The sequence below is a fragment of the Onychomys torridus genome, chromosome 6, assembly GCF_903995425.1.
Source record: "Onychomys torridus chromosome 6, mOncTor1.1, whole genome shotgun sequence".
NCBI classification, from domain to species: Eukaryota; Metazoa; Chordata; class Mammalia; order Rodentia; family Cricetidae; genus Onychomys; species Onychomys torridus.
The window spans coordinates 77,982,316-78,010,204 of NC_050448.1; the positions used below are offsets into that span (position 1 = coordinate 77,982,316).

Below are 27,889 nucleotides of genomic sequence, written 5' to 3' on the forward strand. Positions count from 1 at the left end.
CTGTGGCTCAGTGGTTCAGGTGTTTGCCATGATCCCCCAAACCCACATAAATGCTGAGTGGGCATGGTGGCCCTTCTGCAATTCCAGCCGTGGAAGGCAGACACAGGGGTCCCCAAAGCAAGCTGGCTAGCACATTTAGCTATGTGAGTGGGCTCCAGGTTTGACGGAGATACCCTGTCTCAATGAATAGGGTGGAGCAGCAATGGAGGATGGCTCCTGACATCAGCTTTGGCTCTCAACACACAAGCATACACACACGTGCATCTACACATATATGCGCCTTTCACATGCAAATATGCACACACGTACGCAAAATATCCATATACACACATGCATTCCACACACATATGAAAATGGAAAATGAGCCGGGCGGCGGTAGTGCTGGTGGTGGTGGTGGTGGTGGTGGTGGTGGTGGTGGTGCACGCCTTTAAATCCCAGCACTCCAGAGCCAGGTGAATCTCTGTGAGTTTGAGGCCAGCCTGGGCTACCAAGTGAGTTCCAGGAAAGGCACAAAGCTAAAACCCTGTCTCGAAAAACCATAAAAAAAACAAACCAAACCAAACCAAAACAAAAAAACCAAAAAACCAAAACAAAACAAAAAACAAACAAATAAACAAACAAAAACTGAATTAAAGACATTCCCCTGCAAGGTGAGTTTTCCCCACTTCTGGGCTGTCTGCTCCCTGTCGTCCTCTTCCCTTCCTTCCAGCTCTTGGGGACATGCAGGAAAGGCACTGGCCTGCTTTGTGCTTTATTCACACACAGAATGACTCCAACTTCAGTGAGCTCTGAACTGAGTTTCTCTGTGCTCAGTCTCTTAACTTCCTATGTCTCCCCTTGGCTGCCCCCGCCCCCTCTGCCCCCCCAGACACATGCCCGGCCCTCATCACTCCCCCTCTGTAGATCACCGGCTCTCCCTTCCCAGAGCTCCTCTCTGCAGCATGCTCCACATGCACTGGCACAACTTTAGACGGCTTCTGCACGGCCTGTCCTGGTGGCGCTTCTTATCTCTGGCAGTGGCAGACTGGGTAACTGAGGCAGCAGAAGAGGTTGAGTGGAATAATATTAGGTCTGTCCAGAACTGACAGGCAAGCTGGAGCCCCGGTGTAGAGAATGGGCAGCAATGTGGGGGAAGCAGCTGCCAGGTGCTTCTCCAGGGTTACATCACAAGGGCCAGCTAGCTGGTTTCTTCAGAGCCCTGAAAATGGGCCACAGCAGAGTGGCATGGTGGAACTCCAACTGTCCTGTGTCTCTGTGTCATATGCCTGAGATGCTCTGGCTACAGGGTGAGGGGAGAGAGCAGGTCTTAGTGGAAGGAGGGGCCCTTCTTCTCACCATCCACCCTGTGGCAGATTCTTCATACACAGGAAGCAGGTTCAGAGACATGAAACCCGACACACCTAGGATGTTTACCACCTGACCCACCCCACAAAAGCTGTCCTGACTTCATTAGGCAAACAGACTACCTAGTTCAGTTACAAGATGTTTCAGGTCTGGCTCCTGTTGGCTTGGGCCTTCCTGTCTTTTTGCTACAGGTTGGTTCTAGGTGCCACCCGTTGTGTCTGAACATAGATTTCTAAGCCTGAAGACTCTGGTTTTGGCTTCAAGACCTTCATGTATAGAGAGTCCCAAAACAGCTTGACCACACAGCTGCCATGACAGGCTTAGGGGCCCAGACACGGCTTCTGTGACAGGCTTACTGGCAGGCAACACCCCAGATCCAGGAAAAGCCATAAGCTGATACCACCCAGGGATGGGGAAGTACCTAACACCCCAAACATCCCAACCTTTAGATAAGATAGCCAGATGTCCTCGAACATAGCATACACCTATTTCCCCTTCTTAACCAAGACACGCCTAGACAATTGTCAGCCAATCAGAGTTCTGGACCCTGGAGATCCCCTCACTCCAACCTCTGCTATGGTAAAAACACCACCCTGCCTGGGCTCAGGGTTCTCTGCTCTCACCCGCCCCGTCAGACAGACAGACAGACGGATCAAGCCCCAGAGCTTGAAGATAATAAAGGAGACTGAATCCCATATGTAAAAGCAAAGGGCCTTTATTTCAAGCTTGAGCTTGGTCTCTCTGTCTGTCTGCCACAGCGGTGAGAGCAGAGAGTCCCAAGCCTAGGTGGGGTAGGGTTTTATCATAGCAGAGGTTGGGGTGAGGGGATCTCCAGGGTTCAGAACCCTGATTGGCTGACATTTATCTAGGGATATCTGTAAAAGGGAATTAGGTGTGTGCTAGGCTCAGGGACACCTGGCGATCTTACCTAATCTTATCTGGTGGTTGGAATGTTTGGGATGTCAGGTTCTTCCCCTTAGATGCTGGCCCATCCCTGGGTGAATCCCCAGGTGGGGTCAGCTTACGGCTTTTCCTGGATGGAGTGTTGCCTGCCAGTAAGCCTGTCGTGGCAGCTGTGTGGTCAAGGTGTTTTGGGCCCCCCACAACACACACAGGTTGTCAGCAGAGGACATAGCAGAGCTGTGCTCTCTCCCACCATCCTTGCAGAATATCTGTCTTTCTTCTAGAACCATCTTTCTTTAGCCTTTATTTTTATTTTATGTACATGGCTGTTTGCTTTGCCTGCATGTATATCTGTGCACCTTGTGCACAAATGAAGTGACTCTGGAGGCCAGAAGAGGGCATCAGATTCCCTTAGAACTGGGGTTACAGACTGTTGGGAGTAACCGTGTGGATGCTTGGAATCGAACCCAGTTGCCCTGGTAGCCAGTGTTCTTAACCACTGAGCCAACTCCAACTCCAGCCCTAGAATTGTATTGTATTTCTTTTCTTCTCCTCCTCCTCCTCCTCCTCCTCCTCCTCCTCCTCCTCCTCCTCCTCCTCCTCCTTCAGCCAGAGGTTTCTCTGTGTAGCCCTGGCTGTCCTGGAACTCGTTTTGTAGACCAGCCTGGCCTTGAACTCAGAGATCTGCCTGCCTTTGCCTTCCAAGTCCTAGGATTAAAGGCATGTACCACTACAATCTTTTTATTTTTATTTTTATTTAAAATGGGAATGCTCTAAACTGGGCAAAAAACAACAACAACAACAACAAAAAAACAAAAAACAAAACAAAACAAAACAAAAAAAAACCCAAAAACCAACCAACCAACCAAACAAAACCTCTCAAATGTGGAAATAATATGATTTTTAAAAAATTCATCTTCTCTTAAAATAGGTAGACTTATACGTTTGAACACTCTGTCTCCAGTTTGAACACTGGTGCAAGGCCTCAGAATGAGCCTAACTGAAGGAAACAGGTCACTGCTAGTGAACCTTGAGGTTTCTTAGTCTGGTCCCACTGCCTGTTTGCCTCTGCTTCCTAACTGTGGACCCAGTGTGAGCAGCTGCTTGTGATCCTGGCACCATGGCCCTCCTGCTATGGTGTGTGTGTGTGTGTGTGTGTGTGTGTGTGTGTGTGTGTGTGTGTGTCTGTCTGTCTGTCTGTCTGTCAGTCTATCTGCTTCATGTGTGTTGATGCCGGTGGAGGCCAGAAGAGGGCTCTGAATTCCCTGGAACTGGAATAGTTATGGCATGTGTACTGGGGACTCAGGTCCTCTGGAAGAGCACCAAGCACTCTGGCCTGCTGAGCTGCCTCTTCAGCCCCTCTTGTCACATATCTTTTCATAGGAATGAGAAAAGCCCCTAACAGTCCAGGTTGACCTCACTTGAACGCTCCCTCTCTCAGCCTCCTGAGGGCTGGCGCTTCAGGCACAAGTCTGGCTCTGGCATTCTTCTGATGGGCCTCTAACCTTTCAGGTAATAACAACTCAGATCCCTGCTTCTGGGCCACACTGGCATCTGACGGTCTTTAGATACCTGTAGGCAGTGAGTGGTGGAGCAGACATTCTGTTCTGCAAGGACCCACACAAAGGATGTGACAGCACCATCCAAGTCAGTCAAGGCACAGGCTTCTTCAGCGCTCAGGATGCTCGAGTCCTTCACATCTTGCTAAATGCCCTCCTACAGACTCTGGGGTCACAGCATTTCCTGAACCACACCCTCACTGGCACATACTATAGCTGGGAGTGGGGGTCAACTCAACAGATGTTCAAGTTTGGCAGTGGAGGTGTGCTCGAAGATGCTGTTTTAACACTGACTATACTGGAAAATCTCAGGCTTGGAATCGGGAGATTTAAGCTTATCATTTCTGCTTTTCAACTATCCAGTCTGTAGGAGAAGCCACACTCAAAACAATTTGTGTGATTCATGCTTTTCATTTTGCCCTGTGTGAGCAGCAATGTGGTCTTCGAAAGTTTTGCCTTAATGAGTGAGTTTTTTATTCCAGGTGACTCTAAGTGATAATTTAATTTTAGCAGTTCACCATCAAGGGCCAGCAGCTGCTAGATTCCTTGATCATTAGCTGGATTTTATTGCTCTGTTCTCTAAAATCTAATCCTCCAGCCAGCCCTCTGATTTCCCCACACCTCCATCTTGCTGATTTCTTTACTCCTTGGGTTCTTGAATACAGACATCAGAGACTGGCCTCAGCTGACTTCATTAGAAAACGAACTGATTTGGGGAGCACACTGGGCAGCATGGAGTGAGTCTACTCGGCCTAGACAGGTTTAGAAAATGATCAGGAGCCAGGGTAGGATGCCTGAGGACACTTCCACCATCCATGCCATGGGGTCCTCTATCATTACTGAAGCCATCTGGATGAAGTACCTACTACCCTCTGATATTTTCCACATATTTTTCATTAATATAAAAAGTGTTGAATAGAATTAGCTTATGGGTTGCATGTGGACCAGGTGACCTCTGACCCCAGATGTCCATTGGTGTGAATACTTTTGTTGTTGTTGTTGTTTTTGAGGCAGGGTTTCCCTGTGTATCCCTGGCTATTCTGTAACTCACTCTGTAGACCAGTCTAGCCTTGAACTCAGAGAGATCTGCTGCTGCTGTCTCCCAACTGTTGGGATTAAAGGTGTGTGCCACCATGCTTGGCTGGTGTGAATTCTTAAGTCTGAAGTTCTGAGAACTGTCAGAGCACCAGTTCCAAGGACCAAAGATAGATCGATTGATAGATAGACAGATACATACATAGATGATAGATAGGGATAGGCAGACAGATATATAGACAGATATACAGATAGATACATGACAGATAGATAGATGACAGATAGATAGATAGACAGATAGATGATAGGTAGATGGTAGATGGATAGACAGATGATAGGTAGATAGATGGTAGATAGATAGGTAGACAGATAGAGAACCTACTCCCCTCCTCTGTCCTTTTGTTCTGTTGAGTCTTTTTTTTTTTTTTTTTTTTTTTTTGAGACTGGGTTTCTCTGTAGTTTTGGTGACTGTCCTGGATCTCACTCTGTAGACCAGGCTGGTCTCGAACTCACAGAGATCCACCTGCCTCTGCCTCCCGAGTGCTGGGATTAAAGGCATGTGCCATCACCGCCCGGCTCCGTTGAGTCTTTAATGGATGGTGTGATGATTAATCTTTGTTGTCCACTTCTCTACATCTGGCATCAACTGAAACCCGAGCTGCTGAGGGATTTTCTTGATCAGATCATTTGAAGCAGGAAGAACCACCTAAATCTGGGTCGCACCTTCAGGTGGCAGCTCGGTTAAAAAGACATAGGAGAAAAAAAATTCAGCTTTTTGCCTGCTTGCCCTAACTGGCTAGCATTGGTCTACCCTGTTGCTGACAGTTTCTTCAGGATTCTAACATGCGTTGAAGACCAGCAGCTCTCCAGAGATCCTCCAGAACTTCAGACTGAGGCTGCTGAGATGTCAGCCTCAGGGGCTGAACAAAGGAAGCCCAGACCCATTTCCGTCAGGAGATGGCCGCTGTCACACCACCTGGACCATAGCCTGCAGTCACTGTGACGTACACACGTTCATCCTGTCGGATCCATTCCCTGACTACTACAGATGGGTGATAACCCACTCATTACTGGCATGTGGCACGTGTTTATTAAGTCGATTCTTCAAGTGCTAGTCTCTTCTGGAAACACTCTCACAGACAAACCCGGAAATAATGTTTTGCTGGGCATTTGGGCATCCTGTAGGCTGATCAAATTGACATGGGGAATTAAGCAATGCGGTCAGATTTTATTTAATCGGAGACCAGTGGGAATGAGCTGGAGCAGAGATAGAAATGTATAATTCAGACAAACAGGTTGGAGCAGGAGCTGTGTGGAGATTTGGCATCATCTGTTTTGGTCGATAATGGAAAACAATTAGAGGTACCTATAAAGATCAAAGGACCAAGGGAGGGTGGTGTCTTTGCCATTTACTAGAGACCAAAGCCTAATGCTATTAAACGACTAAACACACGTTCCAGTGTGTTAATGAATTTTAATATTACATGTGTAAAGGTGGCCTGTAGCCCCTTTGAAGAAAATTTCTCAAAGACATGGGGGCAAGCTGCTACTGTTTCAGGCCTTTGGTGACTGACTCTCTTAGATTCCATCTATGTATGTAGCTGCCGAAACAGCATTCATGGAGATGCCTCCAATAGCAGGCTATGATGTCTAAGGCCCAGGCATATGTTGTTGTTGTTGTTTGAGACAGGGTGTCCTGTAGTTCAGGTTGTCCCTGGACTTGCTATGTAGCTGAGGATAGCCTGATCCTCCCGCCGCCCCATCCTGAGTGCTAGAGTTGCTGGTATGCATTAATACATCTGTCTGGATCATAGACATCTACTATGGCTATTGGAGATTTCCAAAATGGCTGAAAACCATCTAAAGCTTGTAAGAGGTTCCTCCAGCAATCATACCATGGCATTTTAGAAGCAACAATTCTCAAATTTTTAATGAAAACGTGCGGGGGGAGCCCCTCTGTATTATCTGTGTTGCAGTTTATAAAAATCTATATTGTCAGCTATTTCCCCTAGCAGGAGTAGAAGATGTTCAGAAGGGCTTGATCAGAAGAAAATAAAAACAATCACAGCTAACCTGATGCCTGATTTTCCTCAGAATGCTATGAGCTTCTTCCCTGGACCTCTGCTAGCCGGGGAAGCTTGTTAGAGCTCATCGATTGTGTTCACAGTTACATTCCAGTCAAAAAGTTTGTCTTCCAGCTTGCTTTATTAGTCATGAAATGATTCTCCTTTTCATACATTATTGAAAGTCCCGAGCTTGATAGAATCAAAAGCATAAACATGTCAGAAATGGGTGGGATTGCTTTCGGAACAAAGCCCAGGAAATGGGCAGACTGCTGCGTGGCTCAGCCCTTTGGGGACTGATCACCGAAGCAGAGATGGGAGTGGGGGATGGACCAGTCTTTTGGTTACCTCTCTCTAGTCTGCATTAGAGGGAATAATCTCTTTGGCTCCTGCCACTTTTGTGGCTTGTTTCGGCTTTGTGCTGAGATAAGAGAGAGAGAGAGAGAGCACTGTGATGCAGATGTAGGGGAGTTTAAAGGATACCACTTCACTTCAGTTGTGATAGGCACAAACAGAAGACACACTTCAAGACAAAAAAGCATTATCAGAGACAAAGGCAAGATCTTCCCTAATGATAAGATAATCAAGGCTCTGCTAAAACAGTCAACATAAGTGTGTACCTCATAACAGCTTCAAACACCATGAGACATCAATCGTCCCTCACAGGAACCTACAGAGAAACTAGAAAAAAAAAACAAAAAACAAAAAACAAAACAACCCAAGATTTAAAGGATCTGAATAATACTATTAACTACTTTGTCCTAATTTATATAAACATCACACCTTCCATCTTCAGAATCTGAATGCTTTCTAGATGGGTGTGCTACCATTCCCCCTAGATAGACCATAGGGTCGACCATAAAACCTGAGGAGAGCATACAGTGTATGATCTCACATGCCAATAACCAGTAATACAAAATCTAGGGACACTGAACCAACTATTCCTAAATGATCTGCAGATCACTAGGGAATTCAAAAGTGAAGTTAGAAAATTCTTGTACTGAAGGGATAATGCGAATACAATGTACAAAATTTCTGGAATGCTGCTGAAGCAAGGTTAGAGGGATTTTTATGACTTTACATGCTGACAATAGAGAAACAGAGCTGGGGGCTGGGGAGACAGCTCAGTGGTTAATAAAACCAGCTGCTCTTCCACAGGATCTGGGTTGGAATCCCAGCACCCACATGGTGGCTCACTCCCATCTGTAACTCTAGATCCAGGGGGTCTGACCCCTCTTCTGACCTCTGTAGGCTTCGGCGCGCATTTGGTGGTGCACAGACATACATGCAGGCCAAGCACTCACACACATAAAATTAAATCATAAATATAACAAAATAAAAAATAAATTTATCCCATTGGTACCATAAGAAGCTTAAAAAAGAAAAAGAAAAAGAAAAAAGAAAACCAGGTCTAGAAAGGATAATAGCTGTAAGTTCTTCCTTCTTTGGGTCAATAAATCAATACTGAGAACTCACTTTGGGGCATACAGAACTGAGTGCCACAGACATGGTTCCTGCCCCCTGTTGGTTATGGTCCACCAACAGAGTCAATCATAAACAAGCTAACATATATAAATACACAATTCAAATGATGGTATATGCTGTCAGGGAAAGCAAGGCCCTGTGGGGATGGATCTCCTTTACATCAGGACACTAGTGGGGGCTCTTTGAGACAGTGATACCTGAGCTAAAAGCAGGAGGGAAGGAGCTCCATCAGGATGAAGGGCTCAGAGCACCATCTGCGAGAGGAGCTGCAATCTGAAGCCCAAGGGGACCAGCTAACAGCCAGGGCTCCAACAGCAGGGCCAGTGAGGCTTTGTGTAGGCTATCAGTCTGTTTTCTGCATGGCTTTCTCCTCTTCTGCATTTGAGTGTCTGGAAGCAGCTTTTTTCCCTCCATCCTCCCCCCAAACAGACGTAAAAATTCAAAGCTACAGAAGGGCTAGTGGGCAGATAAGAGTACCTGGTGAGGGCTTGCAGTTGAGCTATCTGCTGTCAAAGCTAAACCCAGGGGCTGGTGTTGTGAATCAGTTGGTGGATGTCTAGCTGGCGTACATAAAGCTCTGGGTTTGAGACCCAGTACTGAATAAACTGGGAATGGTGGCACACATGTGTGGTCCTAGAACTGCAGAGATCAGAAGGTCAAGGTTATCCTCCATTACCCACCAAGTTGGAGACCATCCTGGGCCAAGAGAAATCTTGTATCAAGAAATGCTGGAGATGTCTTTCTATACGCTGTGAAATGTGTTGCTCTGGTTGACTGATAAATAAAACACTGATTGGCCAGTATCCAGGCAGGAAGTATAGTGTAGGCAGGATAAGGAGAGAGGAGAATTCTGGGAAATGGAAGGCTGAGTCAGGAGATGCTGCCAGTGGCTGCTGCTGCCATGAGAAGTAAAATGTAAAGTACCAGTAAGCCACAAGCCATGTGGCAACTTATAGATGAATAGAAACAGGTTAATTTAAGATGTAAGAACTAGATAGCAAGAAGCCTGCCACTGCCACACAGTTTATAAGAAATATAAGTCTCTGTGTGTTTACTTGGATCTGAGTGGATGCAGGCCCAGCAGGACTGGAGAAATCTCCAGCTACAAAGAAATATACTTGATGGGAGGTCTCTGGGTCTTTGTTAGAGGGCCTTCTTTGGTGTTGGCTTCTAGGACTAGGGGATGAACATCTAGAGTTGTCCCTACTATGGCCCTTTTCCTATCCAGGGACTAGCCTCAGGCATAGGGAATGGTTGTGTGTGCTGGGAACAAATGTTGTTTTCACAGGACACTGTCTTTCAAATCTTTAATTCTAAATAATAATGGCTGTTCTTTCAACCAGTCAACTCATCCTTCTTTGGAGTATAAATGGCGTCCTATGAAGACAGTGGTGTTCATTGCCAACCCAAACCACAACACAGATGCTTCGCCTGGAGTAAGCCACATTTTAGAACAATGCACATTTATGGTCAAGGCTTAATACAATTAATATTTACTGCTTCAGAAAGTATATTTTAGGGGGCTGGAGAGATGTCTCAGTGGTTAAGAGTACTTGCTGCTCTTGCAGAGGGTCCGGTTCAGTCTCAGCACCCACATGGTGGGTTAAAGCCATCTGGAACTCCAGTTCTAGGGGACACAGCACCTTCTTCTGGCTTCATAGTGACACATAGGCACACATGCAGGCAAACACTCATATACATAAGACAAAAATAAATCTAAAAACATTGTTTTAAAAAGTGGTGTTTTTTCTAGACAAGGTTTGCAGTATGTTATTTAGGCTGACCCAGAACTCCTGTTCAGTCTTAACCCTGGAGTATCTAGGACCCTAGGTGTGTACCACTTGTGGAAGTTGGTTTTGGAGGTCAACTTAACAGGAGCCAGAGCCTGCCCGTCTTCACTTCTTCCTGAGTGAGTGCATCCATACTTACTGCTATCTTTGTTGACTCCAGCTTCCCAGCAGGTCTTCAGGAGAATCCAGGCCTTCAGCACCAGACTGGGACTGCTGAGGCATCCAGACACACAGACCAAACATCATCTGGGTTCTTGGCCTCTCCAGCACAGATAGCCATTGCTGATAGCCCTGCCCCTACTGTACAAGCCAGTTTAATAAATCCCCCATTTTTATATATATATATATATATATATATATATATATATATATATATTCCTGGTTATGGTATATTTGTTTGTGCACATACGCCCACTTGTGTACAGAAGTCATCATCGGGTTCTTTCTCAGTTGTTTCTCCTCCTTCACTGAACTTGGAGCTCATTGACTCAGTGGAGCTGGCTGGCCAGCAGACAGACAGACATCCTCCCATCTCTACCTCACCAATGCTGAGATTACTGGTACACGTTGCCACACCCAGCTTTTTATATGGGTTCTGGGGATCCAAATACAGGTCCTCATACTTACATGGCAAGCAGTTTAGCAATGGAGCCATCTCCCTAGCCCTCTTTCTAGTGCTCTCCCCCCATCAAATACTATTCTTCCGTGAAACTGGTTGGGTTTACTGTGAGAGTGTGAAGATGCTGTTTGACGCCTCGGTCTAGGCTGAGACGTCAGCCCTTCCACTCAGTGTTCACTTGCTTTGTGTCCTCTAGGAGAATGTCAATCTTTGGAAAAAGGCTGATAAAACATGTCTCAGTAACGTTAAGAAATTGTCTTGAAGCCGAGCATGGTGGTGCACGCCTTTAATCTCAGCACTCGGGAAGCAGAGGCAGGAAGATCTCTATGAGTTCAAGGCCAGCCTGGGCTATAGAGAGAGTTCCAAGACAGCTCTGACTGTTATACAGAGAAACCCTGTCTCAAAAACAAAACAAAACAAAACAAAACAAACAAACAAAAACAGCAACCAAAACCAAAACAAAACTTGTCCTGATTTTGCAGACCTTATGACCTGCTTTGCTCTCCTGCTAGATCCCCGAGGACCAGACCTCAGAATTCCCTGATTTAGGCAAAGCCTTGGATCCTCCCTCGAGGAAAGAGAATAGACAGAAACCTTTCTCAAGAATGGGTCCTAATTCCACTTTATTCAAGCAGAAAAAGAAAAAGATTTACTGACCAGATAGAGAGGCCTGCAGAGCTGAGCACGTGAAGTGGAACAGGAAGAATTGGAAGGGATCTGTACTTTCGGGACTGGGGTCAACAGCATACCCTGCAGTCAACCACTGCCTCCACTGGGACTGTTGACGCCAGGGTGTGACATTTTGTGTTGCAGACACTCCGGCCATGGTTTCTGGGGACTGCTGTTAAGGTTGTCACCTGGGAAGATCTAAACTGAGTCTAAATGAGCCTTTGATTGGTTGAGCTATCTCCGTTCTCTGCGGGTGACACAGTTCAGCTTCCTATCAAGACCTGTAAGAAAGGGAATTCTCTACAAACAGGAATGAGTTTTGGATGCTAAGTCTCAAACAGCAATTGTCAGGCCCTCTTTAGAACCACCAGAGGCTGCCTCAGCTGGGTCTGTACATTGGTAGAAACAGCCACACTGGAGAGAGAACTTAAAGAAATTACCAAGAAGAGTGAGCAGAGGAGGGGTCTGGGGATGAGCCCTAAGACCTCCCAGAGTTTCAGAGAGACAGAATGGCAGGAGGGGAGAGAAAGAGTGTTATGTCTTGCAAGGCAAATAGTTTTTGAGAAGCAGATGAGTTCTAGGTATTGAATTTTGAATAGAAGTTCAAGAAAGCTGAATTCCAAGAAATGTCCCTCTGTGAATTCTAAAATGACTGCAGATGGGCTCCTGCCCTCCAGTCCCCCCTCCTCACCACACAGGAATGGCGATCGCTGTCACCTTTCCCAAAGCTAGGGAAGATGGTGATGACATTTATTTCACCAAAAGTAGTTATTTGAGAAAAAGGGATGAGAGACATACTTGAATATCATTTGAAACTTAACATGAGTTAAGAACTGGGTCTTGGGGATGGGGGTGTAGCTCAGTTGGTAGATTACTTGCCTAGCATGTGTGAAGTCCTGATTTTTATCTCCAGCACCACATAGGCCTGGTGTGGTGGCTGGAATTTGGGAGGTGGAGGCAGGAGGGTGAGAAGTTCAAAGCCATTCTCTGCTACATAGTAAGCTTAAATCCAGCTTGGGACCCAGAAGACCCTGTATCAAAACAAACAAACAGACAGACAGACAGACAGACAGACAAACAAATAAATAAATAATGGGTCTTACACAGAGGACAAAGCAGCCGGGCCGTGGTGGTGCATGCCTTTAATCCCAGCACTAGGGAGGCAGAGCCAGCTGGATCTCTGTGAGTTCGAGGTCAGCCTGGGCTACAGAGTGAGTTCCAGGAAAGGCACAAAGCTACACAGAGAAACCCTGTCTCAAAAAACTAAAAAAAAAAAAAAAAAAAAAAAGACAGAAAACATCTACATTAAAAAACCGAACTCACACACAGTGCAAAATGAAAAGCACAAATGAATGGAGTGCTATCTTTTGCCAGCACTTTGCTTCAGTTCTCTGGGACACTGTCCTGGGGGATTCTGGCCTCCTGTGTGTCCTATGCCCACCCCATGCCCCTGGATCAGCACCTCTGGACCTGTGAAGGCCTGTTTGCTTTTTAGTCTTCCAGCCAGACACCAGCTGTGCTATGGAGCCCCTCTGACTTGATGCGTCTGTCCATCTTTCCCTTCCATGCCTCTTCACTGACCTTCCTGACTGGATAGACATTCTCAGAGGCAGGAGCTTGTTAATATTATTTACCAATGCAGGACTCTCTCACAACTGTATCCCTAGCACACAGAACTTAGTCGATGCTAATAAACCTTGATGGAATGAATGTGTGAACCAGCATTTGGGCAGCTGGAGTAGTGATGTCACTAATCTGAACTGTGAGAAGGACCGAAGAATCTTGTTGGAAGATGAAGTTCTGTTCAGGCTTACAAAGGCAGAGAGACCCAGACAGGGGTTAGACGGTTGACACCATTGGAGTGTGATGGAGGAAGGATTTGTGTCACGAAGGGAAGTGTCTATTTTGGGTAGTAACTAGGGATTTTCTGTATGTTTTAGATGTTGCTGAGGAAGCATGCTTCTTCCAGGCCCATGCCAGGACATGCTGTGGTAAAGGTGGTGGCGGAATAAGCCCTTCCTCCGGGACCCTTCTCTGCCTCCATGCTCAATGCACTGCCACCACCCTGGAGTGGCTGGAGCGGGGTGCAGGCGCCTTGCAAGAGGAGCCGGCTTGTTGGCTGGAGGAAGGGTTCTGTGATGTGCAGGATGCAGGATGCAGCCAGCCCTGGCCTCATGTCAGGAGCACCATCTGCACCTCAAGCACTGCGATGCCGCAGCTGTCTCAGCCTAGTCAGGCAGAGTTGACACAAGCTTAGCAAATAGCTGTTCCAGGAGGTTTGTAAATTTCCAGTCTGCTGGGCCATGTTTCCCCGAAATTGCCACCAGCCAAATGTTAAATTGGATCCAAGACCTGAAGGGTGATCAGCGAACAGTACGGACTCATCACAGACTTGGAAAGAAGTCTAGGGCTCAGGTGGCCCCCCAAAGTAGACTCTTCCTCAGAATGGAAACACTGAAGAGGATTCGTTGTTAAATCATTACAAGCGTGACTGTCTTTACACATAGTCACATCCTTCAGGCACTGCATGTAAATCGAGTCTTTGTTACTTTAATACAAAAGTAATGTGATTTTTAAAAATTGTCTTTTTAAAAATTGTCATTTTGGTTTTGGAGTCACATGCAATAATTGCATATATATCCATACACAATGTGATACTTTGATTTAACACAGCCTTTAATGTATTTTTAAGGATTCTCCAGTAAGCATTCCTTTTGTTAGGGTGGAAAAAATGCATGTCTTTGCCTTTCATATAAATTGAATATAAATGTGGACATGTTTCTGAGTATGTGCTCATATCTGCTGGGTGCTTGTGTTGGACATCATTAATCTCTTTTGGGAAATGCAGAGGGGTTGGCTCCTGACTGCCTCTAACACTTCCTCCTAATTTAAATGAGAGGAGGGAGGACTGAGTGACAGGCACAAAGCAGGAGCTAAGGTTTCACTGTCACTGTCCCCACACAACAGCATCTAGACAACAAAAGACAGGAAAGCGATACCGCACTGCATGCTGGGATGAATGCATTGATAACGGCGTCTCAGACATAGCGTCCTGAGATGTTAGTGCCCTCAGAGGTTGAAAGTGCTCGCTAATAGAAGAACAGGGGACTCCATTCCTGAACAAAATCTTATTACAGAAAAGACGACTTTATAAATTATACAATACAAATTATCTGGATGACTGGAGTGTCCCCAGTTCCTGATCTATTTGGCTGAAACAACCATCCTTCCCCTCATTTCCATACTAGCTAACAAGCAGCCTTTGTAGAAATTAGCTTCCAGATGACTGTGAGTTTAACTTTGGGAGCAGTAATACCTTAGAGTAAGAGACTTTAATTAATTAAAAAGGAAAATACAAAACAAATCCAATTGTTTATTTTGTACTACTGGGGATGGAACGCAGGGCCTTCTGCATGCAGGCGAGCATTCTAGCGCTGACCTTCATCCCCAGCATAGATAGTTAGCTTTACACGTTCATAGCGCAATTCCAGTAGAGGGACAGGTCCATTTGGCCTCCAGGGGGGCCAGGGACTGGGGCCAATCCTTTAACTGTGAACCGAAGGAAAAGCATGAGTTTTGAGTTCTTGGAGGAATTCCCAAGGTGCACATTTACCCGCTAGCAATGATCTCCACCCTGCTCTTCTTGGGGGTTCTCTGTCCCCCAGTACCCTAGAAGGGTCCTTGAGGCGGAAGTTTCCTCAGGTGCAAAGAGCGAGCTATTGGGTCTGGAATTGGCTGCTGGGAGCAGGATTGCGTTTACTCTTCCTCTTGGCGTCTCCTGTGGGCTAGGCTCTTGGCAAATGAGTGAGGAAAGAACAGATGACTTACCGAGCAGAGGCAATGGGCACATGGTGGAGTTAGCACTGGATGGGTGGAAGGAACTTGGCATCTGTGCTGGTTCCTTCACAACTCTGGCAGCAGAGAAGGGCCGGTCTGAGCCACGCTGCAACTGGGGACTTTCTCACCTTGTCTTGGCCCGACACAGACTCGAGAAAGGTGTTAAGTGACTAAGAAGCTACCGGGGACTCTTGGGTGGCTATTGCTACTCCTGGCTAAAACCTTCCTGCCTCTCTGGGGAGCAGTGGGGTTAGGTGGAAATGGAGCTCACCTACAATGTGTCGGATTTAGAGAGTGTGTGGGGCTGGGAAGGGTGAGGTGCAGGTGAGGTGGGGGTGTGGTGGGGTGTGGTGAGGTGTGGTGGGGGGGTGAGGTGAGGGTGGGGTGATGTGGGGATGGGGTGAGGGGGGTGGGGTAAGGTGGGGTGGGTGGCTGTTCCTGAGACCAGGCTCCAACTGCCCTCACAGTCCTGGTGCTCCTGGGCAAGTTGCTTCAGAGGCCAGCAGTCTTCCCACTGACTAAATGGAGTTTCTCTCACTTATAACCAATATGCTCAAGATAATTACTTTTCGTTTCCTGGTTATGAATCAATGAGACTAACATTGCTTTTGAAAAACATACTTCAGGCTTTCTGCGATGCCCAGGGACAGGTGTTAATATTCTGGCCCACCCCTTGGCGCCACCCTGCATCCTGATGAAAAGCCTCATTTTAAGGAAAACTCTATCCTTTCTTCCTTCCTGCCACGAGGTGCGCACATCTCTCTTTCTTTCTCTCCTTCCTGTCTTTCCTGTCTCTTTATCTCCTTTTGTAATAAACCATTATGCAGAATAAAAGAGGTATTATATAATCTTTTTGTTTGTTTGTTTTTTCGAGACAGGGTTTCTCTGTGTAGTTTTGGTGTCTGTCCTGGAACTCACTCTGTAGCCCAGGTGGGTCTTGAACTCACAGAGATCCACCTGCCTCTGCCTCCGGAGTGCTGGGATTAAAGGTGTGCAATCCCCGCACGCGCCCCCCCCCCCCCCCGTGGTATTCTATAATCTTAAGAAATTATTATTTCTATATAAATCACCAAGTTTCTGGTCCACCAAGAGAGTCCTTTTCCTCTTCTGAGAGGGTCCTTTGCTCAGAGTTGGGCCACGCCCTGACTCACAAGCCTCTTTTTTCCTGTTCCCATTCAGCCTTGGGATCTTTCCCCTGTCAATTTTCTTTTCTTTTTCAGGAGACTGCTTAGGAAATAATTATTTCTATATCAGTCACTCAGGACTGTAGTCTGGCTGTACTCAGGGATCAGAACTACAGCTACAGGGCCTTAAAAAATGGTGGTGGATTCAGATATCACCGCCAATGGCTTAGAGAATGTCTCTCCTTACTCAAGGTCTATTCAGGCTTAAGAATGTGGGCCTCCTTGTCCTTGGTAACTTCATTAAGCTGTAAATAACTGGGAAACCTGTTCACTGTTCCCTCCTGACTTCCAGAGAAACAGCAGATGCCATCGCTTCTAAATCCTTATTTGGTGTGCCATTTACCCCCAAACTCCTGGAACACCACTGCTGCAACCTGCCTTCTTAGCTCCCTCAGGAATGTTCCTAATGTCTTCCACTGTGCGTGACTCCCAGTTCCCCCCTCCCACTTTGCCCCTTGCCAGCTTGAAGTAGCCTTGAGAATTCAGCACCCTTGTTCCCCAACTTGCTTCCATGACTCACCTTTTTATAACAATCAAAATGGAAGAATGTTAGTATTCTGACCCACCCCTTAGAAACCAATGTTAGTATTCTGACCTGCACCTTGGCACCACCCTGTGACCTGACATGAAAACTTCATTTTGGGGAAAGTCTCCTCCCCTTTCTCTCTCTCTCTTCCGCTTTTCCTCAACCCCCCCTCTCTTTCTTCTCTCCCTCTTTCCTATCTTTTCTTTGTCTCTCTATTACAACAGGCCCATACAGGAAACTTCCACAATGTCCAGAGCCCTTGGTGTCCTGCAGATGAAAGAGGATGACGTCCTCAAATTCCTCACCTCAGGAACCCTCTTAGGTGACACCAACTTGACTTCTAGATCGATCAGTATATCTACAAAAGGAAAATTGATGGTTTCTTGTAGGTGGAAGTTTCTCTCCTGCCTGCCTGTTCCCAAATACCTGGCAGCTGCTTCTCAAATAATCGACTAGAGGCTTAATATTACTTATAAATGCTCAGCTGGTAGCTCAGGTTTATTAAAGTAGCTCTTAACCTATAATTCTTTTTTTTCCCCCTTGAGACAGGGTTTCTCTGTGTAGTTTTGGGGCCTGTCCTGGATCTCTCTCTCTGTAGACCAAGCTGGCCTCAAACTCACAGATATCTGCCTGGCTCTGCTTCCTGAGTGCTGGGATTAAAGGCATGCACCATCACTGCCTGTCCAACCCATAATTCTTATCTATGTTTAGCCATGTGGCTCAGTATCTTTTCTCAAATCTACGTTCTCCTCTTGCTTCCTTCTGCATCTGGCTGGTGACTCCTATGACTCCACCCTCCTTCTTCCCAGCATTCTCAGTTTGGTTTTCCCACCAAACTTTCTGCCCAGCTACCGACCAATCAGTGTTTTATTAAACCAAATCTTTACAGTGTACAAGAGGATTTTATTCCACAGCAGTTTCTATATCATAATCTGGGAGAAGCTGCTGCCAGTGCTTGAGCCGTTGTTACCGTTGAGAACCCTGCTGATGTCAGCGCCATCTCCTCCAGGAACACTGGCCACCAGTCATGCTTAGGTTTGCTGCTGCCGCTGGAGCCACTCCAGCTGCTGGCTGCTTCACACCTGGGACCTTCACTAACCAGAATCAAGCACCCTCAGGGAGCCACGGCTTCTAGTGGTGACCGACCCCAGTGCTACCACCAGCCCCTCACAGAGGCGTCTTATGTCAACCTGCCCACCGTTGCTCTGTGTAACACAGACTCTCCACAGACATTGCCATCCCACACAACAAGGGAGCTCACTCAGTGGCTCTGATGTGGTGGATGCTGGCCCAGGAAGTACTCCACATGAATGGCATCATCTCCTGAGAGCACCCACAGGAGTTTAAGCTTGATCTTCACTTCTATGGAGACCTGGAGGAGGAGGAGGAGGAGGAGGAGGAGGAGGAGGAGGAGGGGAGGAAGAGGAGAGGGAGGAGGAGGAGGCTGCTGCTGAGAAGGCTGTGACCAATGAGGAATTTCAGGGTGAATGGATGACACCAGCTCCTGGGGTCACTGCTGCTCAGCTAGAGGGAGCAGACTGGTCCGAGGGTGTGCAGGTGCCCTCTGCACCCATCCACCAGTTCCCTGCTGAAGACTGAATGCCCAGCCAGCCACTGGGGACTGGTGAGCTGGAGCTAACACTGAGTGTGTTGGAGCTACCACTGAGTGGTTCTGAGCTCCTCTGCAGACACCTGAGCAAAGGAGGAAAAGGTAGAAGGAAAATAAAATTGCTAAAAGCTGAAAAAAAGTATTTCAGGGCTAATGAGATGGCTCAGTAGGTTAAAAAGCTTGCTGCCATGCTGAATGACCTGGATTCCATTCCTGGAATCCACATAATGGAAGCATGTGGTAGCTTCTCTCTCTCTCTCTCTCTCTCTCTCTCTCTCTCTCTCTCTCTCACTCACACACACACACACACACACACACACACACACACACACACACACTGGCAACTTGTACATGGAGATCAAGGGCTCCATTGCTCCCCATCTCCACTGTGGCTTCATTATCTCTGGGGAGTTTAGATGGATGGGATCATAGTGCTCAGTGCCCTGGAGCCTTTACAGAGAGACAGGCAAGTCCTCAGGACAACTCAGACCCATAGGGTCGAGGGAAAATTAAGCCAAGAGGCCACCAGTTAGACTCTCCTTTCATCAACTGAAAGTTCCCCGAGTTCAGGGACTTACCTTTGACATGTCCACTGAGACAGGCCTTGAGGGCGTGACTTTTTATGTTATTAATAAGGCTCCCTTTCCCCTTCCCAGAGCTGGAGACTGAACCCAGGCTCTTTGCATACTGGGCAAACACTAACCAGTGGGCTACAGTCCTAATGTCTTTAAAGGGCCCGATATGAAACAGTATTTTAAAAATCTAAGCAAGTCTTATTTCTCCATTTTTTTCTTTTGTGGTTAATGCTCTTTGTTTCCTAAGAAATCACTGGTTACTGAAAGGCTGGTAAGATTTTTTTTATCCTGAGCCAGGCATGGTAGCAACTGCATTTAGTCCCAGCACTCTGTGAGTTCAAGGCCAGCCTGGTCTACATAGCAAGCCCCAGGACAGCTAGGGGTATGTAGAGAGACCCTTTCTCAAAAGAAAAGAGTTTCCCTCTGGAATTTTACAACTCCAGCCTTGCTCTGCTTTTTCAAGATTCCCTTGGCTTTTCCACCTCTTTCGCGTGTGTATGTAAATTTTAGAGTCAACTTCTCAGTATCTGTCAGACAAAACAAAACAAACCCAAAGAAGACAAGTCTGAGTACATCAACAATCTGCAGATCAATTTGGGGGGAATGTGGCATCTTCACAATGTTGGATCTACCCATCATAGTCACGCCGTCCCTGTTTATCTAGACCTCTGCCGGCTTTCCTCAGTGGTGTCTCGGTTTTCGTTACACAGGTTCCACATGTGTTTTGTGGCTATTATTTCTTAGAACCTCATACTTTTCTAGCTATGGTGAAAAGTCCTTTAAAATTCCAAACTCCAGTTATTTGTTGGTATTTATAGAACTAAGATTGACGGCAGGCACGCTTGTACGTGGTTGTAATGCAGCATCCAGGAAGCTGATGTAATGCAGCATCCAGGAAGCTGAGGCAAGAAGTAACCCATTTTGAGAGCAGAGTGGGTTACATAGCAAGATTGTTGCAATAAATAAATTAAAAACAAACAAAGAGATGAGCGTGTGTGTGTGTGTGTGTGTGTGTGTGTGTGTGTGTGTGTGTGTGTTTGTGTTGTATGCTTATATGTGACAAGTGTGGGGGGTGGTATGCATGCTTGTGTGTACATGTCTGGAGGCCAGAGGTTGATATGGAGTCCTGTTACTGCCCATCTTTGTTTTTTGAGACACTCTCTCACTGAATCTGGAACTTGCCCTTTTGATGACACTGACTGGCCAGCAAGCCTTCTGGGATGTTTGCCTCCCCCTTATCCAGTGCTGGAGTTACAGGTAGGTGCTCTGATTAACAAGGACTGAATTAACACAGACTGGAACCCAAACTTGAGCAGCAATCACTTTACCCACTAAAGTCCTGAGTTGGAACATACATTTCATATGCTGTGACATTGCTAAGCTCATTGGTTAGTCCAGGAACTTTTTTGGATACCTTTTTTTTTTTTTGACAACAGCCACAGCAGCGTCAATGGCAAAGCCAGGCCTCACTCTAACCCAGGCTAGTCTTTGACTCAGGATTCGCTTGCTTCAGCCTCCTGAGTTCTGGGATTATAGAGTCATTCTATTTCTAACTCCTTAGAATTTTTCATGAACTTGTTTTCTATGAATGAAGATGATTTGTGTGTGTGTGTGCATATATCTGTGTGTGTATACTTGTGTGTAACTATGTGTACATCTGTGTTTTCATGCATGTGTGTAGATGTGTATATGTGTGCGTGCATGCATGTACCTGTGTGTGTATACTTGTGTGTAGTTATGTGTACATCTGTGTTTTCATGCATGTGTGTAGGTGTGTATATACATGTGTGAGTGTACATATGTGTAGGTATGCGTATATATGTGTGTGTGTGCACATGTGCCCCAGTGGGTTTTCTTTCTTTATTGATTGGAGCAGAATTCCAGGATTCAACATTCAACAGAAGAGATGAAGGTGGAGGCCATCTTTTTCTTGATTTGGGAAGAAAGCATTTAATTTCTTACCATTGAGCATGACATGATTCATGAGCTTTCCATAGACATTGGTTATCCAGTTGATGATTAAATATCTCCATGCATATGTGAGCAGAATTTCACCAAATGGTTTTTCTGCATCTCTTGAGATAATCACACAAGGTTTCTCTTTAATTCTCTTAACATGGAGAATTACAGTTTTATTTTTTTGAATGTTAAACCAATATTGAATTCTTGGGATGAACTCCATGAATAAGTAAATATTATTGTTGAGTTAGATTTGTCAATAGTAAACTAAGAATTTTTATTTTTATATTCATGAGGGATATTGGTACATAGTTTTATTTTCTACTTTTTTTGTTTATATATATGTTGAGGTAAACTTGACCTCAGAAAATGAGAGGGAGTTTTTCTTCTCTCTCTTTTCCCCTTAGATTATACAGGGGTGTTTTTATTTCTCCTTAAGTGTTTGAAAGAAATCACTATCTGGACTTAAAGTTTTTAATGTGGGAGGACTTTAGATTATGAACTATATTTCTTTAATTGATAGATATTTCACATGGTTTTTACTTTTCCTTGTCTTTTTTTTTTTTTTTTTTAACTTATTGTGTATGAGTGTTTTGCCTGCATGTACGTACGTGCACTGTGTGCGTGTAGTGTCTGGAGATCAGAAGAGGGCATTGGATCCCCTGGAACTGGAGTTACAGCTGGTTGTGAGCCGCCATGTGGGTGCTGGAATCAAACTCCTGTCCTCTGGAAGAGCACCCAGTGCTCTCAACTGCCGAGTCATCTCTCCAGCCCCATCTTGCGTCATTTTGATAGTTTTTATCTCTCTGGATGCTGTGAGCAAGGCTGTAGTGTTGTGGGAGCTCTTGGGCTTTCTTGTTGGGGTTGGGGTTGATTGATTTTGAGTGCGAGGCACACTGCAATCCAGTCTTGCCTTGCCTTTCTTGTCAGAGTTCACAGGATCCAAGTGACTCTTCTGACTCTAGAACTGCATAAAGCATCTCCTCCCTTCCCATCATCCTCCACAAACCAGATGGTCCCTGGTTCCTGACTGCTGTGCTTCCTCCTTGTCCTTCCTATTAACTACGAGTCTCACAGTTGGGTTAGTCCACACACACACAGCTTTTGTACTGTTTTCTATCCTTTGGGTTCACAGACATTTTGCTGAATTAATTTTTCTATCTAAATCAAGGAGATGCTAAATGGTCTTTAAAATAAGGTTTTGTGCTGGGTGTGGTGCATATGCCTTCAATCCCAGCACCTAGGAGGCAGGGGCAGGGCAGGGGCAGAGGCAAGGTCTGGGTCAGGGTCAGGGGCTGGGTCAGGGTCAGGGTCAGGGTCAGGGTCAGGGTCAGAGGCAACAGCTGGAGCAAGGGCAGGGGCAGGCAGATCTTTGTGAGTTCTAGGCTAGCCTGGTCTACAAAGTGAATCCAGGTCAACCAGGACTACATAGCGAGGCCCTGTCCACATCAAATAAAATAAAATAAGGTTTTGGGGTAGGATGACTCAGAGAGTAAAGGCACTTGTCACCAAGACTGATGATCTGTGTTTGGTCCCCCAAACCCACATAGCAGAAGGAGAGAGCTAATTGCTTGTGAGTTGTCCCCTGACCTCAACACACGTGCCAGAGTTATACACATACACGTACACTACAACATGTGCGGATAGATACTTTCATAATTTAGTCTATCGGCACTGAAGGCAAAGTGAGACAACCTAAGAGGAGAACTCCACATCAGCAACTGCTCTTGCATTGCCTGAGTCTGCAAGGATGTGCCACAGGAGCATGGAGCTCGGCTTGTCAGTGCACCTGGGGAAATGGAAGCACTCCGGTGTGGTGGTAAATTGGCATGGCCATTCTGGAATCTCATGTCCACTCATCTGGTGAAACTGAGTGGACACCTGCCCTCAGACACGGCAGTTACAATCCAGAGAGATTCTTTAGAAAAGGGGCATTGGCGAATGGCTCCCGGGAGGAAGGCACCAAGAGTCTGTCATTAAGGGATGGATAATTAATACATCCTCAGCAATACTACATGGCAGCTGGATGCTTCATATATGCCAACTGCAACCTGCAAGGATCTTCCAGATGTGGTGCTGGATACTATGCACATAACTAAAGTCAAGTACACATACAAAACACACTTTATAGTTTAAAAGGGTATTACTTTTCCAGTATATGTTAATGCATATGTTAATATATAGTATTATAATATCTACATATTATATATAGTTAATATATAGTAATAGAGTATAATATGCATATAATTATCCATGTATAGTTATACTATATATAATTTACATATGTAAATATCTTAGAATGGGTTTGGTTTGGGGGAAGGAGTATGGGAGTGGAAATTCAGGATTGTGCAAGCATGTTTTTCTTTCTTCTCTACCTCTTTTTTCTTTTTAGGTAGGTAGGGTCGTATGTAGCCCAGGCTGGCCTGAAACTTGCTATATAGTTGAGGCTAAACTTGAGCTCCTCCCACTTCACCTCCAAACGTTAGGCTGATTAGTGGGAGCCACCCCCCAGGTTATGCAGTCCTGGGATGGAACCCAGGACTGCCTTTGTGCTAGGCAAGCACTCTGCCCAACGAGCTGCACCCCCAGGCCAAGCATTTTCTTTCATTCTGGTACATTTTGAAGTTCTCATTAATCCCATGGCTGCTAACTCCTGGATATAGCAAATAACTTGCCAGTGAGCACATCTTTTGTATGTAATCCATCTGACTCAGAGCCCAGAGCCTAGACTGTCCCTATTGGCTTTTCATCGGCCGTCTGACTGCAGGTGTCTGACTGGGATGTGGAGCCCTGGGTTCACATCGGTCTTCTGACTGCAGACGCCAGACAGCGGGAGATGGCACTGGGATGCAGAGCCCACTGAACCTGCCCAAGCTGGTGATCCTAAGTCTACTTACCCCTGCTTCGTGCCAAAACACAGTAAAGACTCTTGCCCCCTTTCCTCTCTGCCTCCCGACGAGTACTGGGGCCTCTTGGTGTGATTCTGGGGACCTGAGACTGTAACAGCTTCTTTTACGGCAGTCACTTCCAGGTCTCTCTGTGTTACCATACTGCACTAAACACACTTAGGGTTTCAGACAGGGACGTATAACAATAAAAAAAACAAAAACAAAAACAAAACAAAAAACAAAAAAAACGCCTGATGATAAATAGTAGACGTGGCCTTGTTTCGACCATGATGCAAATGGGTCATGCGCTGATAAATCTGTCAGCCGCACCTTATTAGCATCAAAGAACCAAAATGCAGCAACATCACCCCAGAGCACCCCCAAGCCACCCCTGCATGCCCCAGTGTAGGCTCTGACTCTGTTCTCTGCACAGGCTTGTCCTGGTGCACTGAAGTGGGCTGCTGGGTTCATTAGCTAGATAAATGAACGATTCCTACCTACCACGTTCTCACAGCCTGACGTGAGGGGCTAAATGAGGCTTCGTGGTCCTCAGGGCCTTTCAGTCTCCTGGCACTGTCAGTAAGGCCAGAGAACATGAAGCCTTTCCAAAGCAGCTTGCATCTCGGAAAAGACTAGTTTTGTGTAGCTCTAGTACTCTGTGGATCTCATGTAGTGGGGGACGCTGTGCCCGGTGAGTGTGGGTTGATGTGTGTGAGAGAGAGAATGGGCTGGGTTACATTTGAGGGGCTTTGGGGACTCATCTGGTTGATCCCCAGCTTTCATGAGGGGAGGCATCATAGAGTCTGTCTAAAAGACACACACACACACACACACACACACACACACACACACACACTGAAAGACCAGATTAGAAGCTTGGTTTTCCAAGTGGGACAGCCTTCTGTCACAAGATGCTCTTTCCTCCAGATCCTAAGCATCAGAAAACTATTGTGTATACTCTATTTAAAGTCTAATACATGATTTGTAGCCTTACATTTGAGGACATACTTCAGATAAATCAGACAACAGTTTCTGATTTTTGTTTGTTTGTTTGTTTGTTTGAGACAGGGTTTCTCTGTGTAGTTTTGGTGCCTGTCCTGGAACTCACTTTGTAGACCAGGCTGGCCTTGAACTCACAGAGATCCGCTTCGCTCTGCCTCCCGAGTGCTGGGATTAAAGGTGTAAGCTACCACCGCCAGGCCCCTGATTCATTCATTCATTCATTCATTCATTCATTCATTTATTTATTTATTTATTTATTCATTCATTCATTCATTCATTCATTCATTCATTTATTTATGTAAGCAGAAGCTAGCTAGCTTACATGCTTAGGCATTAGTCTGTTTTTATCTATATTTCTCAATTTACAAGCCATATCAAACTGAAATAATTAAATTTGGGGTAACTGTATGCCTGAATCTTTCTCTACCATTACTGATTCCAAAGGTTGACTCTCACTTTTCTACATTTTTATTTTCTTGAGATGATCCTTAAGGGCTAAACTGAAATTCTACTCCTACACACAGCAATAAATCATTGCTATCCCAAGTTTTAGAGAAAAGAAGAAATCAGCAGAAAACATCTTCCACAGGTTTCTTGATGATCTGGGAAGGTCCTAAGTATGAACCTGCTCAGCATAAGCACACACTATATTTAAGTGTTCACTAAGCAAGAGGATAGAGTTTCTAAACAGTAACTTGGGTCTCATTACCAAGAAAGATCTCCCATGCTCATGGATAGGCAGGATTAACATAGTAAAAATGGCGATCTTACCAAAAGCAATCTACAGATTCAATGCAATTCCCATCAAATTACCAACACAATTCTTCACAGATCTGGAAAGAATAATACTCAACCTCATATCGAAAAACAAAAAACCCAGAATAGCCATCATTACCAAGATGCAAAATTTTGGTGTGTGTGGGACAAGTTCTGTGGAGACCACGAGAGACTGGGTAGTTTTCTCCATTTTATTGTAAAGAATTAAGTCTTTCAATGCTGACTATATATTTTTTTTCCAACCAAGGGAGAAAAAATAGCCAGCCCCACCACAACCCCAATCTTAAAGCTTTAAAGGAAACCAGTTTCCTTGAGCAAGACTCCTTATTACTTGGACAGAAAACCAAATAGTTTCATTACTCACCAGCAGAGAGACCACATGATTCAAGGGTATACAATATAAGCCACTGGATGGCTTTCCAGCTGGGAAGATGTTGGCTCAGCCAACTTTATAAATCATATCTACTTCTTCCAGAGAACCCATAATTCCTTCAGTTGTCAAAAATAGCACTGGGTGGAGAGATTCTGGAATTTTCTCTCCCGGATTATATATGTCCTGTTCTAACGTGTCCTCTCCATCAGTTAGTTCTTAAATAGTGTGTGTTTATAACAAGGCTAGCCTCTGAGAAGACAGTTTGGAGGTTGTTTTCCACAGTGATGTCTGTAATCTTTAAAATCTGGACTGGGTTTATAAAGAGCCATATGTAAGTGGCTGTCCCTGAGAACCTTCACTGCCACCAGAAAACCCCCAATAGCACACTTTTGTAAGCTCATGTTGGGAGACTGGGAGAGGGAGTTTGATGAATATTTTATTCTGTTACTCAAAAAAAAAAAGTATTTTTAAAAAACACCAATTCTTTCTGTGTAAAAAAATTCTGCTTTTCCAAAGGGGGACTGTTTCACAGAGAATAACTTAGGGAGCCTAGGAACCTCAGAAATCATCAAAAGAGGCAAAAACAGAGCCTCATGTTGCTTTGGAAAGAAAACAGCAAATGTATTTTCTAAGGAAAATTAATTTTATTATGTCACATTTTACCTCAGTGAATTTCACTAAGTTTCCCATGTTTAATGCTGTATGGAACTCAGTCTTTTTTTTTTTTTTTTCTTTTTTTTTTTGAGACAGGGTTTCTCTGTGTAGCTTTGCACCTTTCCTGGAACTCACTCTGTAGCTCAGGCTGGCCTCGAACTCACAGAGATCTGCCTGGCTCTGCCTCCTGAGTGCTGGGATTAAAGATGTGCGCCACCATCGCCCAGCCCCCAAACAGTCTTTTCTTAAGTGTGTAATATCTACAAAGACTTTAAGAATCAAGATCAGGCATTTATAGCTCATGAATATAGGGTCAGTATTTCATTCCTCAAAGGAAACCAAATAATTTCAGAATTTATAAAAGTTTAGTAATCTTTAGAAATCTTTAGTAATCGTAGAAAATCTGACAGGAAATTAAGACAGCTCGCACCAGGTATGTCCTGCTGAGTATGAGTGAAGTATGACTTAAGAATGGGGATTCTCTTATAAAATAAAATAATTATATATATATTAAAAAAGAATGGGAATTCTCGGGCTGGAGAGACTGCTCAGAGGTTAAGAGCACCGACTGTTCTTCCAGAGGTCCTGAGTTTAATTCCCAGCAACCACATGGTGGCTCACAACCATCTGTAATGAGGTCCTGCATCCTGTACTGTGTACATGATAAATAAATAAATCTTAAAAAAAGGGGGGGTTGGGGATTTAGCTCAGTGGTAGAGTGCTTGCCTAGCAAGCGCAAGGCCCTGGGTTCGATCCTCAGCTCAAAAAAAAGTAATGGGGATTCTCAGCCTGGCGGTGGTGGCACACACCTTTAATCCCAGTACTTGGGAGGCAGAAGCAGGAGGATCTCTGTGGGTTGGAGGCCAGCCTGGTCTACAGCATGAGTTCGGGGACAGCCAGGGCTACATAGTGAAACCCTGTTTCAAAACAAACAAACAAACAAACAAACAAACAAACAAACAAAGACAAACAGACAAAAGAATGGGGATTCTCTCCTGGGCACAGTGGCACACCTGCAAGCCCAGCCCTTGGGAAGCT

The 27,889-nt window shown here is 45.4% G+C and overlaps 1 pseudogene; it reads left to right on the plus strand.

Annotated features, from left to right (window-relative positions):
* Positions 1-17,260: 17,260 nt before the first annotated feature.
* LOC118586229 lies at positions 17,261-18,690 on the plus strand (annotated as a pseudogene).
* Positions 18,691-27,889: the final 9,199 nt, after the last annotated feature.